Source organism: Tursiops truncatus, chromosome 16, assembly GCF_011762595.2.
Source record: "Tursiops truncatus isolate mTurTru1 chromosome 16, mTurTru1.mat.Y, whole genome shotgun sequence".
NCBI lineage: Eukaryota > Metazoa > Chordata > Mammalia > Artiodactyla > Delphinidae > Tursiops > Tursiops truncatus.
Window position 1 is genome coordinate 82812621 of NC_047049.1, and position 17502 is coordinate 82830122.

Sequence of the window (17502 nt, forward strand, 5' to 3'; positions counted from 1 at the left end):
AAGACGCTAAAATAATTTTCTGATTAATACATTCTTTGCCAGGGTGTAATTTCCATCATCAAATTCAATACAAAGCTTTTTTTTTTCTTTTTTACTATTTATAACATTTCACTATTTACCCATCTTCCATAAATAAGTAACAGCAGGGAACCAAATCAGAAGTGGTTGGTTTCTGGATCTTTCGTGTTAACGGGTCGTGTAGCTATGAGTGTCTGTTCTTTCTTCAAGCCATCACCCTTTATCTTGGACACATTCATCTCTGAAGGAAACTTCTTTTCTTTAGCGGTGCCTTGGTTTTTAAATGTCCTGTGAGAGACCACCAGTTAGAAAATTACTTCTCAGGAATTCCCTGGTGGTCCAGTGGTTGAGACTATTCACTTTCACTGCCGAGGGCCTGGGTTCGATCCCTGGTCGGGGAACTAGGATCTGAGGCTGGGCTGCTGTTCCCCAAAGCATCCTTCTCTGTGTGTTCCAGGTTATGGCTGTCCACTGAGAGGAGCTCCCTGGGGATTGGGAAGTAGAGGACTGTCATATGGCTACACGTGATGGCGGACAGACTCACAGGGCCCGACACGCCTTTACTCTCCTCCTGCTCTGTGCCCACCTCATCGTCTTCACAGCAGCCTGAGTTCACTGGACCCACAGAGGCTGCAGCCCCCCACAAAGCACACCTTGCGCTCCCTTTCATGGCCTGGCTGGTGGCCATGTCCGCAGGGCTACTGGGTTTTCTCAAAAGCTTCAACTGGAGCCCTGTACCAGATTCAGCTGGACAGGCTTAGTGACTGTGTCCCTCTTCCCTGCAACTCCCAATCTCGTGAAAGCTTCCCTTCCTTGCTCCTGTGCCTTGGAGAGGCTGTTTTCCTAACTGAGCCCTGACCATACCCTTCCTTTGTCCTTTTTTACCACCAGGGATGCCAGCCTAGGAAAAAAAAAAATTGACAAGGAAAATAATGTCGGCATTTTTCACTAGAGAAGATGGGAGGATCATATAAATGTCACCAGACCACCAGCTGGCCCACCAGTGGGTCCTTGTCAGTAATTGCAGACCCCAGACTCTCCCATCAGTTAGCATTATGGTGAGGGGTCATATGGACATTATCCAACATGTTGAAATTGGGGCCCTGTCTATAGATGTCCTTTTGTCTCTTGCCTGTTGGTAACTAGAATGAATATATATATTTTTTTTACTCAAAAAGAGCTCCCATTGACATGATGAAACTTTCAGATGTGAAAAATCAATCATTAATATTGATTGTAAAAAATACTTCTGAAAAGAAAATGTTTATATTGTTTTTACTGGTCAGATTAGGCTAGGCTGCACTACAGTGATAAATAAACTCAAAATCTTAATGTCTAGAAACATAGGAGTGATTCTTTGGTCATGCAAAATCCACTGCAGGTCAAATGACTGTCTGAGGCAGCGCCCTTCCAAGTGGTGACTCGGGGATCCAGGCTGCTTGCATCTGGTAACCATGCAGCCCAGGACACATGGTTTCCAGGAAAGAGAGTGTGGAGGGTCATCCACCAACTATGAAATGCTTCATCTTTGAAATGACTTCTGCTCACAGCTCTGTATACATGCCATGCATTTCTGTATGTGTGCCCATGTGCTTCTGTGCACACATCATGCGTGCAAGAGCAGTCTTATAAGAGCTCAAAACTGGAAACAGTCTAAACGTCAAAAACAGTAAAATGCATGAGTAAATTTGGGAATTTATGTTATACTATTTAGTAAAGAAAATGAGTGAGCTACAGATAAATACCACGACAGTAATGAATCTCATGAACAGAATGAGGAGTGAAAGAAGCCAGACACAAAAAAAGGTGTAAACTATCAAATTTGACGTATATATAGTGAAAGCATTTCTAAAGAAATGGACAGAACTAAACAGTGTTAGATGCCAAAGTAATTGAGGATAATTTATACATTGGAAAGGAGAGGGGCCATACAGGGCTTCTCATGTTGAGATGTTCTGTTTCTTGATCTGAATGGTGGTTACATAGGCGTTTGTTTTGTACTAATTCATTTTACCATGTATTTGTTTTATTCATTTTTATGAATTGCATTATATTTCAAAATTATAATGATTAAAAACTGTCAAACCTATAAGTTGTATCACATGGGACTCGTGGTTATTTGCATCTTAAAGAGCTATTTGCTAAAACATAGCACGGTGCTGAGGACCTGGGTGCACCTTTCAAGTGAAGTAACAAACTTTAGAGTAAAACTTAAATGTGACTTTATTGGCCCAAATCCTATTTCTACAGAACTTTCTCGGGAATACATGTCATGAAGTATGACTGCATTTTTTACATCTCTCATATTTATTTTTAATAAGGGTATCATCCTGCCCAAGTGTTATTGATAGGTATTTTAATATTTTTAACAAGCTGAACTGATCCTGCAAGATTATTACAATAGAGGTGAATGATGATTTACATACATAAGTTCCTGGAGAAAAATGAAAGCCCCCGGGAGGGCTGTTGGAAGGATGGCAGGTAAATTTGCACTGGGAGCTCGCCGGGGCAGAAAGGCTGGAACCACTGCAAATGCCGAGGGCAGGTGCCACGCAAGGCTGAGCGACACTGCAGGCCCCTTTCTGCCCTCAGTCTTTGTTTATTTTCCCCCTGAACCACCCCCCTCCCACCCTGCTCTGGTCTTCCCAGCTGTTGCTGATCTCCCCTGCAGGGAAATGCCCCCATTTCCATTCCCTTAAACCTGCTGCAGCCTCTGAATTGCCCTCCCAGCTGTTCTGACCCTTCCCATAAAAAAGCTTCTTCCCCGGACCCTTGCGGCAAATGATATGTTTCCAAATTCCCTCCCCGAACACACATCACAGAAACTCCCCAGGCCAGACATTTCCCAGCTGCCCGAATCCTCGCAGATGATAAGAACTCTTCAGAAACCCCTCTTAGCTATTGCAAAACCTTGATGTCCTCTAATTTTTCAGCCACCATTGAAGATAAGGACTCGCCATGCAATCATTTCCCAACAACTGTAATCACCTGGGCTGGTGATTCTGAAGTGGTAGAATTATCTTCCTCACTTCCAGAAACTGCAACCATCTGTCTTTTCTAGATCTTCCCGGTTGAGGGCAAGGAAACTCCCACAATCCTACAACAAGGAAGAGAAAGGAATTTTCATACATTCAAATAGGGCTCACAATCCACTTCTGGGTTTGCAACGGCTGTGTAATGCTTTGTGTTTTGTTTGTTTGTTTGCGGTACGCGGGCCTCTCTCTGTTGTGGCCTCTCCCGTTGTGGAGCACAGGCTCTGGACGCGCAGGCTCAGCGGCCATGGCTCACGGGCCCAGCCACCCCGCGGCATGTGGGATCTTCCTGGACCGGGGCACGAACCCGTGTCGCCTGCATCGGCAGGCGTACTCTCAACCACTGCGCCACCAGGGAAGCCCCTGTGTAATGCTTTGAATGAATGTGTGCGCATCCAAACACCCTACAAAGCTGCCCAAGTCTGTCTTTGAGAAGAGAGACTGTAGCAGGCAGTCCGCTTTCTCTGTCATGCGCATCGAGAATGTATTAGAAGGCGGATACTGCCTCTGCACACGGGATTGTGCCATTGGTTTGATTTTTGGAGGGAAAGGGGTACGGTTGTTAGCTACGTCATTGCATGGAGGGATTCCACTCGTGAACTTAGTATGACCAAAGAGAACAGTGGCAGTCTGTACAGATGCGCTTAGAGCGTCTGGACCTCAAGGAGTTTACAATCCCAGTAAGAGAGAAAATATCTGTGAAATAACTAGAGTGCAAGGCGGGGTGTAGTGGGGGTAATGGGATGTGCAAAGTGCAACAGAAAGTCAGGGGTGCCTGAGGACGAGCTTCTGGTTGGGGAAATGCAAACACCCGTCCTCTGAGACCAGAGAGACTCTCCCCATTCCCCCATCACAAAGCTTCAACCAATTACAGCCACACTGGTGAGGCTCATGATGTCCTAAGCATTTTGTATGCATTGTCATATTTAATACACACAAAATCTAAACATGTACCATTATTGCCCCCCAACTTTATAGATTAGGAAACAGCAGCTCAGAGGGACCCAAGGTCACCCCACTGGTGACTCTCAAGAGGGAGAGGTTTTCACTGTAGCCTATAACCTCACCATCAAAAGATGACAAAGCAATGGGGTTATTTTAATAACAATGCTTTCTTTTTTAGAAAAACAAAAAAGAAGCAAACCTTTAGCAGCATGTCACAGAACAGAGCGATGGGGCAACTCCCTTGATCCCTGATTCCGTCTGAGGTACACAGACTACCCAGGCCCTGATCATGCAGGAAAGACAGGAGAAACAGGCCTCGAAGTCTTGTGGTATCAAGGGGAGAAGAATACAAATGTGCATAAATAATAAAACCTGAGAATTTAGGAAGAAAAAAAGAGAGAGACAATTCACAACAATCTGGCAGGTTTTTTTAAAGGCTGAGGTAAAATTATCCTCTTAGTAGCTATTTTTTATGTTTATTAAGATATTAAGAGGATTGTAGAGAGAAGGCTTATGTAGTTAGAAACAGAATCCATATATGTCCCACTGAAATATCATCCTCATTCCTACACATCACGAATCTAAAATCAGTTTATCTGTTCATTAAATCAATTCCATAAACTGACTGAGTCCCTTTGTCAACATAAGGACTCGTTTATGATCCAATCTTTATGTTTAAAATTTTTGTCTATAATTCTAAAAGTTCATTAATCAGCAAAAATTGGAAAGTTTTAAGTTGCATTAGAAAACATTTCATAGTGCAATCACTGTCTGGAGAGTCCTTTCCATCGCCTTTACCAAACTAAATCACAAGGGTCTTTGTTGGTCCAGCTAAAGGTACTGCCATCACTTGCCCTCTGTGCTCTCCACCCTGGGAGGAGTCCTGCCTGCGCTGCTCAGACCCTTGGACACTGCCCCTCCTCCCAGCTCCCCTGGGCTCTGCTGGGGTGAAGAGAGATGCACAGTTTCTAGGCAGACCTCTTAGCAATGACCCCCAGGTTACTACAACCACTCAGGTCTGGGACTGACCCTTGGGCTCTGGACTTCCCAAACATGGCAGGGAACCAGATGTCTGAACTACGGGCTGAGTTCTTCTGGACTATTCCTCTCCAACAATATAAACTGAGCCTAGTAGCCATTGGGATCTAGTTTCCGTAAATTTTGAGCTCTGCCCTTTGGGACTTGAGTGTGTAGAATGCAGTCCTGCCGCATACGCCAAAGGAACTCCTTCAAATTCATTAATCTGAAATAACCCAACGTTGTAGAAGGTGAAAACGGGCAGCAAGAAGGGTTTTGTGATGCTAACAATATTAGTTTTCTTTTCTTTTAATCCCTGTAACAGGAGTCCGGAGTTTTTTTTTTAATAGAATAAAAGAAAAGGCAGAGAAAAAAGACTGTCCAACAAGAAAGGACTCAAGGACAACCTAGCCGCATGGGCGACTCTGCTCTGTTCCAGGAAAGGAGTTGAAGCTGCCCGGTTTGAGCTGACACGCTGCAGCCCTTATCTGTTGAACGCCTCTGTGCATCAAGGCGGGTATTTAATGACCAGGGTGAGATGGACATAATGAGAGAGGAAGGACCCTGCGTCACACAGAATTAATGTAAGTTAAAACAGCCCTTGCCATGGGGGAGAACTCCAAAAACAATATCCACCAGGTTTGGAGTAATTCAAAGGTAACCGGCTCGAGCCACCATGCATTTGCCCTTCCTCCTCAGACAGTGGGACTATTCCATCTAAACAGAGGCAGTTGTGTAGGAGAAATGCCATTAATTCACTCATTCAGCAAATACTTATTAAGCATCCACTGCATCGAGCCCTGTAGTTCATCGACGGTTGGGTTCTGTCGATGAACACAAGGGGTGGAAAGCACTCCTTGTGGAGCAAACGTTCCAGGGGCAGAGACAGACTGTAACCAGAATAAGTGAATGTGGACCTTGTCAGAGGATGCCAAGCTCCACAGAGGAGGTAAAGCAGGGAGGGGAACGGGCCAGGGTATGCTTTAATCGGTGGTCAGGGAGGGCCTCTCGCGGGTTACGCTGGAGCAAAGACTTTGAAGGCGGGAGGGGCCTGAGTGCTGTGGGTGTCAGGAGGGAGTCTTCCAGGCAAGCGGACAGCAAGACAGAAGCCCTGATGGCAAGGACTGTGTCTGAAGGTCAGACAAGCAGCAAGGAGCCTCGTGGGGCTTGGGAAAAGTTAGCAAGAGGGGCATGAGGTCATAGAAGAAATGAAAAAAAGAACATGAGTGTAGGCAGCCGTGGAGAAGGCATCCATTCTAGGTGAGCCGGGAGCTGCTGGGATTGGGTTGGGTGGTAGGTAGCATCGTCTGACTCTGCTCCCAGGATCCCTTGGGCTGCAGAGGAAAAGCACCTGTCAGGGGTCAGGGGTCCTGGAGGCCAGTTAAAGAGGAAGTTCTGGGCCAGAGAGGGTGGGGACTTGACCAGGAGTGGCAGAGGTGGGGATGAGTGGAGGCTGGCTTTTGACATGCCTTGAGGGTGGAGCTAGCACCAGCCACCTGGCACATCGGGTCCCGGGTTTGAGGGTCCACGGAAGGCAGGAAACATCCAGGGATCACAGCCTGACAAACCAAAGGTGTCATTGACTGAGAGGAGGAAAATTCCAGCAAGTGGAAGTTCTGGGGGAAAGGTTAGGAATTCAGTCTATACATGTGAAGTCTGAGCTGCCTCTAAGCAGTCTAAGAGGAAACATTGAGTAGACGGTTGAATGTATGTCCGGAGTTCAGACAGAGGTGCTGGCCGGAGATGGAGGTGGCATTTCCTCGGCACATGAAGGGTGAAGGGTAACAGGGCGTCAGCTCACCCAGGAAGAGGAGAGTCCAAGGGCTGAACTCCAGGACTCCAGTGACAAATAAAAGGACAGACATTAAAAAGCTGGAAATATTACAGGGAACTATATTCAATATCCTGTGATAGACCATAATGGAAAGGAATATGAAAAAGAATGTATGTATGTATAACTGAATCACTTTGCTGTACAGCAGAAACTAACACAACCTTGTAAATCAACTATACTTGAATAAAATAAATTTTTTTAAAAGCTAGAAATATTAAGTAAGGTCAAATATCAGAAGCTGGGAAGGGAGCAGTGACTATGTGCCTGCCCAGGGCAGCGCCTGAGTGAGAGCTTGTCTGCACAGCCGCCAGCTGCCCGGCTGCACACTTAGCCACCGGGCCCCTTTGGAACTGGAAACAGTCCTCTGCTCCTCTGTTTACAAGATGGCCAATAATCAACCCGACGTGGCGCTGTGGCCGCCCTGTGTGCAAACGGGTTGCTTCATTAGTTTCTGGTGCCGGGTTGAATTTCAGTGAAGGAGGGGGTGACGGAGGTTGCAGCAAAAGAAATCAGGGGAGGCTGGAGGTGTGTCCTCGGCACAGCCCTGAACCCAACAGGCTGGTTTTCTTTGTGCACCCGCTGGGTCTGGACGTTGAGCCTGTCAGGTCAGTAAACAGACCTGCCTGAAGCTGGTTTTGCCAGATAAAGCCCAAGTGTGTTCCAAGCTCACCAGGCCTGAAGGCCGGCCACAGGGGTCCTCAGGCTCTGCTGTGACTAATAAGGAAGCTCCAGCCATCAATTTCCTCTTTAAAGTAGTAAAATATCTTGTTTATGACAAGCACGTCTTAGGAAGAAAAATGTTCTCTCTGATCCTCTGAATTATTTGAGAAGCTCTTATAGTTACTGTTTTGAAAGTCAAGGTGACAGTTGAATTCTCAAGGTTCATGGTGGGAGTCCAGCCAGAAGCGACACACACGGAGGCCCCGGTGGTCTGCTCTGCAAACCTGAAAAGGACTGTGAAAAGGGCTGGGGAGAGGGCCCAGGGAGCCGTGTAAAAGTGACTTCATTCGAGGAAAACGCTGACTAGTATTTATTACTTCCCTGGAGCGTGCTCTCTTGGGGGTGGGGTCCAAGACATGGCTTCTGGGCGGGGTAGGCCCCTGTGTGCGCCTGAGAGGGCCTCTTACCTGTGCATCATTTCACTTCTTGACCCCCTCGAATCCCCTTATCTGTAAAATGTGTGTATTAGTTTGCTGAGGCCACTATAACAAAATAGCAGAGTGGGCAGCTTAAACAACAGACATTTATTTCTCACAGTTCTGGAGGCTGGAAGTCCAAGGTCAAGGTGTCGGCAGAGTGGTTCCTCTGAGTTCTCTGTCCTTGGCTTGTCGATGGCCACCTTCTCCCTGTGTCTTCACGTGATCCTCCCATGACCTTCCCTCTGTGCTTGTCTGTACCCTAATCTCCTCTTAGACGGACACTAGTCTTTTGGATGTGGGCCCACCCTAATACCTCATTTCAACTTCTTTAAGGGTCCCATCTCCAAATACTCTCACTCATTCTGAGGTATGAGGGTCAGAGCTTCAGTACATGAATTTAGGGGACAGAATTCAGCCCATAATAATGTGGATAATACTACTTGTAGAGAGTATTATATTATGCTTATGTTATATATTGAGTATTACGTATACATAATAATACATATTATCTGTTAATCAAAGTTCTGTTTCTAAATGTTTATTTTTGTACACAAAAAAATTTTGCTTGGTTTCCCATAATCTAATAGGAATTCTTATGACTACAAGGTGAGACCAATATAGATGTTTACAAAAGGGTACTTACGTCTAACATTTTTTAAGGTGTGGAGATATTGTCATGTAATTTTCTTTGGAGTTATCAGGTATGCTTGGGAGAAAGGAGTCTTCTCAAAAGAAGCAACAACCAATGAGGGTCAGGAGAGAGAGATCCTGAGCCAGGAAAAAATAAATCATTTTAGGTGATGTGATCCAGAAGGGTATAGACAGACTGGCTAACCTGAATCTAGTTTCAGTTTTGCCATTTGTTAATTGTGTGACTTTCACCCTCAACAAATATGATTAGTGTGGTAACATGCTCCAGAGACAATACTGTGGTCATGATCTGGGGAAAACACAATTTTATGAATTGAAAATTCAACAATTGTGTTTTTCTCTAGCAAATCAAAGCACAAAGTAAATGACCAGTAAACATGGGATGGATGGATGGATGGACGGACGGACGGATGGACGGATGGATGGGAAAGCAAAATAATACAGGAACGTATGAGGACATATTTTTGAGTCTCACTTGGTCTAAGCTCCAGCCAAATATGACTTGGCTGGTAAAGCTGACAGGAAATCTCACTCCTACTCGTATGCTGGCTACTCCCTCAAGGTAGGTGTTGTGGCGTAGCTGCTATTAAATATTATAGTTCTGGGAATTCCTGGGCGCTGCAGTTGTTAAGACTCTGAGGTTTCATTGCAGAGGGTGTGGGTTCCATTCCTGGTCTGGGAACTAAGATCCCACAAGCTGAGTGGGGCACCCAAATATATAGATAGATAGATAGATTATAGATTATTATAATCTAAATATAGATTATATTTCTGCTTTAAAGCCATGCTGCCTCTTGCTCCATCAAGCATGTAGCCGAGGCTGTTTGGTTTGGCGCTGCCAGCAGCACTGGTGGGATCTTCCCTGGCTCTCAAAATCCCCCCACAGTCAGCATCCCAGGCCACCTGCAGAGCGGAAGCTCCCCAGGTCATGTCCTGGGTACAGATGTCCACATCACTCCATCACCATCCCAGTCTTCTCAGTTCACACCTTAGTCCCCAGGTTTCTAGATGAGAAAGACAGTTTTCTAGCGTCTTTCCAAGCAGTCTACATCTGAGCTCGAAACCACCTTGTAACTACTTTGCATATTCTTCCTTTCCCTCCTTTCCCAAAGCTCCCTGAGATCCTGGGCCCCTGCTTGCTCAGTACTTGTCCCAATCCATTTCTTTAACCAGTTGATGAGGCAGTTCTTACCTTTAATGAATTGCAAGTTTTCTGCACCCTTTCAGGCTGGCATCAGGCATGATCTCGTGTGGTGGCTGTCCCCCAGTGACCCCACCTCCAGGCATCTGCACCCTCATACTGAGTAGGGGTGACGCATATCACCCACCCATAGGATATTGCAGAAATGACCGAGTGTGACTTCTCTCTCTTACAAAGCCAGCCACCATGTCACGAGAACACTCAAGCAGACCTCTGGAGCAGCCCACCTGGCACAGAACTGAGTCCTCCCGACAAAAGCCCTGTAAGCACGCCTTCTTGAAGTCAAGCCCTCAGAAGACTACAGTCCAGCCAATACCTTGATCGCAACCTCATGAGCCAGAACCACCCAGCTAAGCTGCTCCCTAATTCCTGCCCACATAAACTGGAAGATAACCAATGTTCTTTTAGGCCACTACGTCCTGTGTTCATCTGTTAGGTGGCCATAGATAGCTAATAAACCTCGTAAGCACCCAGAACCTTGAGAGTGGATTTCTCTGTCCTTGAAGCTTATTTGCGTCATCCTAACATCTTTGCCTCATGTCTAGAAGCAAACTCCTGCTCTTCCTGTTTAAAAGACCTCTTCCCTCTCAGCACATCCACTAGGAACCAATGGGTAGAGAAGTGGTTTTTGTGGAGGGTGAAGGGATACAGGTGTCATCCTTCCCCAGATCCTCCCGATGATTTCTCATTTCAGTGTCCCCCGAGGAAAGGTCTTCTGGAATCCTACTTCTTAATCTCAAATTATCTTTACTATAGTATAGAGTCTATGTTCTATGTTCTATATACAGAATAAGAACAGACATACTTTTCCCAAATGAAGAAACCATCTGCATGTGTGTCCTGTACTATATATAGACATGACACATCTTGTGAGTCACATGTGCTAATGAGGGGAATGGAGTCACCTGGATCCTTTCACTTGTATCTTCTTCTGATCCTGAATAAACTTCTAAATGGCTGGCTAGATTCAAGGGGGCTGGGTTTGGTCCAAGAACACAGAATTGGATGTATTGAGAAGGACAAGAACACCACTCTCACTAACCAATCACGTGTCATCTCTGACAAGATCATTTCACTAAAGCTAGTCCTCAACTTTTTCCGCACCAAGATGCCATTGTGCATGCATCCACCCAGCTCTGCAGCAGCCACTCGCCCCAGCAGCGGTTTCCACACTGATGGTCCCGGGTGGTGGGTGATAGCTCTGTCTGCTCCCCGTCTCACCCACCCTCCACGGTAGAACTAAATACATTCTAAGGGGGTTTGCAGTTCACAGTGACTTGGGTATCCTCCCTGACATCTGAGAATCCCTGCTCTAAAGTGATACGAACACATCATGGGCCCTAGAAGCAGAGGGAGGTCACTCCAGTTCTGGGAACACTGTTGTTCAAGAATTGTTTGTGTCCCGAGCCTTGCTGGCTGTCTACTATATGGTGCTCTGTGCTTCTGGCAGCCACACAGCGTCATCACAGACCAGGTATCCTTTCAATGTAGACCTGTCCAAAAGGCATCATTTTGGTTTTATAGATCTGAAACTCTTTGTTCTTCTAAAACCCTCCTGTGAAAGACAACGCTTTGGTTTTGGTGGCTTGAAAGGCTGACTCCTGACTTCAGTTTCTTCCAGCTCTGTTACCCACCAGAACAGCATATCCTCCTCGTGGACCACAGCCCATCCATTCTGGGAGGCCCACAGGAGGGCCAGCTCGTTCCAGGCTTCTAGTCCTTGCTTAATAAAATTTAAATGAACTCATTTATTCAAAGGCAAAAGTGAGAGGAATGTCTGCTGAATAGAAAATGAAGCCCAGACTGTCCCTCAGTGACATTTCTTCATGAGAGGTTTCAACTACATACGGGTGAGAAAAATTTATAGTTGAACTGAAAAAAAAAAAAGTATGTGTGTGTAATTGTGACTAGTTTCTCCTAGCCTGGAATACAAAATACGTAAAATATAAAAATAAACATAGATCTATAGATTCATCTAATACATACTTACCACTGTACCTACCTGGTGTATCAACAGTGAACAAGACAAACGTGGTCTTTTTCTCATGACGCTTACAGACAGTAACAGACAGGCAGTGTTAAACTACGAATTGTGTTGAATGTTAGGAAAATAAATAAATAATTGGTGTCTGTGAGCTGCCTGAGGGCAGTTCTTTGCTTCCTTGTTCACAACTCCTTCCCCAATACCTAGAATCCTGCCTGGCACGTAGGAGGAAGCTAACATGTATAGAATGATTTGATGAATTTATAGACTTATCATGAGATATTATAACAAAGAGACAAAGTGTGGGAAGTCAGGGAAAGGCAGGACATATAAACACCGAGAGGAAAGATGCGCAGGAATCATTCACATGAAGTGGGTGGGATGCAGAAAAGCATTCCAGGAAAAAAGTAAAATGGGCTTTTAAAAAGAGTGGGAATTATTAAAGGAATTCAAGATGGGGTCACTATTAAGAAATTCATTAATATAATAAAACCTAGTAATAGATCTATGAGAAAAATCATATGACTGCCTGCATCGATGCTGCAAAACCTTTTATAAAATGCAACATTCATTCCTGGTAAAAACAAATTAAAATAGGAATTAATTGACACCTTCTTAATCATAGATAGATACTTAAAACTATATATACCTTAGTCCTAAAGCCCTAAAGCCAGCATCGTGCTAATGGGAAAGCACCAGTGCACAAACAGCACTTCTGCTAGGATTAGGAACAAGGCAAGTGTGTCCATTATCACCACCACTTGCCACACTGTACTGGAGGTATTAAGCAATGCAATTAGGCAAGAGAAAGCAATGACAGATTGGACAGGTAAGAACTGAAAAGAAACAAAACCATTTCTATTTGCAGAGGATCTGATCACATAACTGTAAAACTCAAGATAATCAATGATAAAACTAAAACAAAAGAATTCAGTAAAGTAACAAGTTATAACACTAACATGCAGAAATCATTAGCTTTCCTAAAAAGTTAGCTGATGAAATGAAAGGAAAAATCTCATCTACAATAGCAACAACGAAGGTAAAATATCCTAGGAATGAATTAATCCAATAAATGTACAAAATCTATATAGGAAAGACTTTTTAAACTTCTTAAAAACACAAAAGTTGACTTGAACAAATAAAAAGACATTACTTGTTCTTCAGGAAGATGATTCCACTTCATAAACTTCTTCCCAAGTCTCTTAATTTTTCCCCCCTTTGGTCACGCTGTGTGGCTTGCTGTATCTTACTTTCCCCACCAGGGATTGAACCCGGGCCCAGGCAGTGAGAAGGCTGAGTCCTCACCACTGGACCACCAGGGAATTCCCTCAAGTCTCTCTATTGATAAAGAGAAAATATTTTTGTAAAGCAATTTTTTGGTAAGGCAATACCAATAAAAATACTAACAAGGTACAATATGGATGGACTCAGAGGGTATTATGCTTAGTGAAATAAGGCAGATGGAGAAAGACAAATACTGTATGATATCACTTATACATGGAATCTAAAAAAGAAAAACTAGGGAATGTAACAAAAAAGAAACAGACTCACAGATACAGAGAACAAACCATTGGTTGCCAGTGGGGAGAGGAGGAAGGGAGGGGCAAGATGGGGTAGGGGTTTTAGAGGTACAAACTACTATGTATAAAATAAATAAGTGACAAGGATATATTGTACAGCACCGGGAATATAAGCAATGTTTTATAATAACCATAAATGGAGTATAACCTTTAAATTTGTGAATCACTATGTTGTACACCTGAAACTGATATAATATAGTAAATCAACTATGCCTCAAAGAAAAAAAAATACTAACAAGTTTTTTTTTTTTTTTTGGTGGTACGTGGGCCTCTCACTGTTGTGGCCTCTCCCGCTGCGGAGCACAGGCTCCGGATGCGCAGGCTCAGCAGCCATGGCTCACGGGCCCAGCTGCTCCGCGGCATGTGGGATCTTCCCGGACTGGGGCACGACCCCATGTCCCCTGCATCGGCAGGTGGACTCTCAACCACTGCACCACCAGGGAAGTCCCCGTGCTAAGATTTGATAGTCATTTGGAAAAAGATAAAATTAGGTTCATATCTTATACCATACACAAGAATAAATTCCTGATCTTGCAGGACGGCGGGGAAGATGGTGGAAGAGTAAGATGCGGAGATCACCTTCCTCCCCACAGATACATCAGAAATACATCTACACGTGGAACAACTCCTACAGAACACCTACTGAACGCTGGAAGAAGACCTCAGACCTCCCAAAAGGCAAGAAACTCCCCACGTACCTGGGTAGGGCAAAAGAAAAAAGAATAAACAGAGACAAAAGGATAGGGACGGGACCTGCACCAGTGGGAGGGAGCCGTGAAGGAGGAAAGGTTTCCACACACTAGAAGCCCCTTCGCGGGCGGAGACTGCGGGTGGTGGAGGGGGACAGCTTCGGAGACGCGGAAGAGAGCGCAGCAACAGGGGTGCGGGGGGCAAAGCGGAGAGATTCCCGCACAGAGGATCAGGGCCGACCGGCACTCACCAGCCCGAGAGGCTTCTCTGCTCACCCGCCGGGGCGGGCGGGGCTGGGAGTTGAGGCTTGGGCTTAGGTCGGAGCGCAGGGAGAGGACTGGGGTTGGCGGCGTGAACACAGCCTTCAGGGGATTAGTGCGCCATGGCTGGCCGGGAGGGAGTCCGGGGAAAAGTCTGGACCTGCCGAAGAGGCAAGAGACTTTTTCTTCCCTCCTTGTTTCCTGGGGCACAAGGAGAGGGAATTAAGAGTGCTGCTTAAAGGAGCTCCAGAGACGGGCGCGAGCCGCGGCTAACAGCGCGGACCCCAGAGACAGGCATGAGACTCTAAGGCTGCTGCTGCCGCCACCAAGAAGCCTGTGTGCGAGCACGGGTCACTATCCACACCCCACTTCCGGGGAGCCTGTGCAGCCCGCCACTGCCAGGGTCCCGGGATCCAGGGACAACTTCCCCGGGAGAACGCACGGCGTGCCCCAGTCTGGTGCAACATCGTGCTGGCCTCTGCCGCCGCAGGCCCGCCCCACATCGTGCCCCTCCCCCCCCCTGGCCTGAGTGAGCCAGAGCCCCCGAATCAGCGGCTCCTTTAACCCCGTCCTGTCTGAGCGAAGAACAGACGCCCTCAGGCGACCTACACGCAGAGGTGGGGCCAAATCCAAAGCTGAACCCCGGGAGCTGTGCGAACAAAGAAGAGAAAGGGAAATCTCTCCCAGCAGCCTCAGGAGCAGCAGATTAAAGCTCCACAATCAAATTGATGTACCTGCATCTCTGGAATACCTGAATAGACAACGAATCATCCCAAATTGAGGAGGTGCACTTTGAGAGCAAGATTTATGATTTTTTCCTATTTTTTGTGAGTGTGTATGTGTATGCTTCTGTGTGAGATTTTGTCTGTATAGCTTTGCTTTCACCATTTGTTCTAGGGTTCTATCCGTCCGTTATTATTATTATTTTTACTTTTTAAAAAAATTTTTCTTAATAATTATTTTTTATTTTAATAACTTGATTTTATTTTATCTTACTTTATCTTATTTTCTTTTATCCTCTTTCTTTCTTTCTACTTTTTCTCCCTTTTATTCTGAGCTGTGTGAATGAAAGGCTCTTGGTGCTGCAGCCAGGAATCAGTGCTGTGCCTCTGGGTGGGAGAGCCAACTTCAGGACACTGGTCCACAAGAGACCTCCCAGCTCCACATAATATCAAACGGTGAAAATCTCCCAGGGATCTCCATCTCAACACAAACACCCAGCTTCACTCAACGACCAGCAAGCTACAGTGCTGGACACCCTATGCCAAACAACTAGCAAGACAGGAACACAGCCCCACCCATTAGCAGAGAGGCTGCCTAAAATCATAATAAGTCCACAGACACCCCAAAACACACCACCAGACATGGATCTGCCCACCAGAAAGGCAAGATCCAGCCTCATCCACCAGAACACAGGCACTAGTCCCCTCCACCAGGAAGCCAACACAACCCACTGAACCAACCTTAGCCACTGGGGACAGACACCAGAAACAACGGGAACTACGAACCTGCAGCCTGCAAAAAGGAGACCCTGAACACAGTAAGATAAGCAAAATGAGAAGAAAGAAAAACACACAGCAGATGAAGGAGCAAGATAAAAACCCACCAGACCTAACAAATGAAGAGCAAATAGGCAGTCTACCTGAAAAAGAATTCAGAATAATGATAGTAAGGATGATCCCAAATCTTGGAAATAGAATAGAGAAAATGCAAGAAACATTTAACAAGGACCTAGAAGAACTAAAGATGAAACAAACAACGATGAACAATACAATAAATGAAATTAAAAATACTCTAGATGGAATGAATAGCAGAATAACTGAAGCAGAAGAACGGATAAGTGACCTGGAAGATAAAATACTGGAAATAACTACTGCAGAGCAGAATAAAGAAAAAAGAATGAAAAGAACTGAGGACAGTCTCAGAGACATCTGGGACAACATTAAATGCACCAACAATCGAATCATAGGGGTTCCAGAAGAAGAAGAGAAAAAGAAAGGGACTGAGAAAATATTTGAAGAGATTATAGTTGAAAACTTCCCTAATATGGGAAAGGAAATAGTTAATCAAGTCCAGGAAGCACAGAGAGTTCCATACAGGGTAAATCAAAGGAGAAACACGCCAAGACACATATTAATCAAAATGTCAAAAATTAAATACAAAGAAAACATATTAAAAGCAGCAAGGGAAAAACAACAAATAACACACAAGGGAATCCCCATAAGGTTAACAGCTGATCTTTCAGCAGAAACTCTGCAAGCCAGAAGGGAGTGGCAGGACATATATAAAGTGATGAAGGAGAAAAACCTACAACCAAGATTACTCTACCCAGCAAGGATCTCATTCAGATTTGATGGAGAAATTAAAACCTTTACAGACAAGCAAAAGCTAAGAGAATTCAGCACCGCCAAACCAGCTTTACAACAAATGCTAAAGGACCTTCTCTAGGCAAGAAACACAAGAGAAGGAAAAGACCTACAATAACAAACCCAAAACAATTAAGAAAATGGGAATAGGAACATACATATCGATAATTACCATAAATGTAAATGGATTAAATGCTCCCACCAAAAGACACAGACTGGCTGAATGGATACAAAAACAAGACCCATATATATGCTGTCTACAAGAGACCCACTTCAGACCTAGAGACACATACAGACTGAAAGTGAGGGGATGGAAAAAGATATTCCATGCAAAGGGAAACCAAAATAAAGCTGGAGTAGCAATTCTCATATCAGACAAAATAAACTTTAAAATAAAGACTATTAGAAGAGAAAAAGAATGACACTACATAATGATCAAGGGGTCAATCCAAGAAGAAGATATAACAATTGTAAATATTTATGCACCCAACATAGGAGCACCTAATACATAAGGCAAATACTAACAGCCATAAAAGGGGAAATCGACAGTAACACATTCATAGTAGGGGACTTTAACATCCCACTTTCACCAATGGACAGATCATCCAAAATGAAAATAAATAAGGAAACACAAGCTTTAAATGATACATTAAACAAGATGGACTTAATTGATATTTATAGGACATTCCATCCAAAAACAACAGAATACACATTTTTCTCAAGTGCTCACGGAACATTCTCCACGATAGATCATATCTTGGGTCACAAATCAAGCTTGGTAAATT

General features: G+C 44.8%; 1 long non-coding RNA gene across 1 annotated transcript in view; it reads right to left on the bottom strand.

Annotated features, from left to right (window-relative positions):
• LOC141276707 (uncharacterized) overlaps nucleotides 1–17502 on the bottom strand; it is a 60407-nt gene continuing 42905 nt past the window's right edge. Inside the window, exons 3-6 of the long non-coding RNA XR_012326686.1 lie at nucleotides 8629–8753; nucleotides 4195–4318; nucleotides 3007–3115; nucleotides 1–306 (exon numbers count right to left, since the gene is read on the bottom strand). This is a non-coding gene — a long non-coding RNA (uncharacterized lncRNA). The remainder of the gene's footprint in view (nucleotides 307–3006; nucleotides 3116–4194; nucleotides 4319–8628; nucleotides 8754–17502) is intronic.